The sequence below is a fragment of the Crocuta crocuta genome, unplaced genomic scaffold (genome assembly GCF_008692635.1).
Source record: "Crocuta crocuta isolate KB4526 unplaced genomic scaffold, BGI_CrCroc_1.0 scaffold1749, whole genome shotgun sequence".
Lineage (NCBI taxonomy): Eukaryota > Metazoa > Chordata > Mammalia > Carnivora > Hyaenidae > Crocuta > Crocuta crocuta.
The window spans coordinates 127,452-128,991 of record NW_027528698.1 but is presented as its reverse complement, the minus strand read 5'-3'; the positions used below and the strand labels follow the sequence as shown (position 1 = coordinate 128,991).

The 1,540-nt window shown below is 32.6% G+C and overlaps 1 protein-coding gene across 1 annotated transcript in view; it reads left to right on the top strand.

Annotated features, from left to right (window-relative positions):
- LOC144224336 (protein diaphanous homolog 2-like) overlaps positions 1 to 1,540 on the top strand; it is a gene marked incomplete at both ends in the record, with an annotated part of 77,857 nt that overhangs the window by 31,973 nt on the left and 44,344 nt on the right. The window lies entirely within an intron of this gene.

Below are 1,540 nucleotides of genomic sequence, written 5' to 3'. Positions count from 1 at the left end.
CCCATTTCCCCCAAATTCTTTTGAAAGTTAAATTAGGAAACATAAAAATATTCATATATTTGCTACTTAACTAAAAGTTTGTTTGAAATGACAATTTTGATCAAATGAAATGTTGGGTTCCACTGTTAAGCTAAAAAGAAGCAAACATTTCATAAGATATCTGAGAAATACTTTGTGGGACAAAGATCAAAGAAAATACCTTCTAACTATAGTAAATATCCAATTTTAGCCTTTTTTTTTCTTTTTTTCTTTGGTTTTACACCATAACTTTATTGTTTTTAGTGTTCTGTGTTATCAATCCCAGCATAGCTAAAAAGAAAAAAAAACCCCACTAAATCCAAAGTTAATATAAAAAACCCCAGTGAACCTGTTGGGGTTATCTGTATTCCTGCTTCCATTTATTCTAACAATTTTTAACTGTTTAGCCAAATGTGTGCACATTTGTTTTAATAATGAGTTCTCCTTTCTCTCTCTAGCTACTTCTCATTGTTTATCTACTTTTTTTAGTATTTATTTTTATTTATTTCTTTTTTATTCATTTTCCAGTTAATTAACATACAGTGTAGTCTTTGCTTCAGGAGTAGAACCCAGTGATTCATCTCTTATACATACCTAGTGCTCATCCTTAAAAGTGGCCTCTTTAATGCCCATCACACATTTAACCCACTTCCCCTCTACACCCCTCTCCAGCAACCCTCAGTTTCTTCTCTGTATTTAAAAGCCTCTTATGGTTTGCCTCCCTCTCTGTTTTTATCTTTTTCTTCCATCCCTTCATCTATGTTCATCTGTTGAGTTTCTCAATTTCCACATCTGAGTGAAATCACGCAATCTGTCTTTCTCTGACTGACTTATTTCACTTAGCATAATACCCTCCAGTTAAATCCACATTGTTGCAAATGGCAAGATTTCAATTTTAAAATTTTTAAACACGTTTTTTTTTTTTACCTATTCAAACTTGTAATACACTTGTGTGTTCATATTCAATCTTAGCAAATTAGTGAAAATGGTATCTTCTCTGCCTAGTTGGCAAAGACACTTACCAAAACCCAGCCACCATTTCCTTGGGTTCATAGCTTTTGTAATACAGCATAACTTCCTGAAAGGGGGAAGATAGCAGATGGTATGGCAAAACCTGTATAGAGGTTTATTGCTTCTTTTACCAGCATATAGTATACAGAAAGAACTTTCCAACATTTTGCCCCTTTTGTGTCATTTTATTTTCTACACAAATTAGAGAATTTAATGACAAATTCTAGACATCTCCAGGGAGATCCAATGACATAAGTAGAGTTACTTTAGAAACTCATATCACTATGTACTTTACATGTTTTTCTTGGTTAAGGAAATACTGTTCACCTATTTCTCCCAAATCTTTATAGAGTATTTAGGCAAGCTAATGGAAATCATATCTGATCAAGGGGCAAAAATTCCCAAGATGCAGTCATTTCAAATTAAAAAAAAAAATACAAAGACCGGTAACTGCATTTGAAAAACATTCATGTAATTAAGTAGAACCTCATTGTGGAAGCATAGGTTTTTA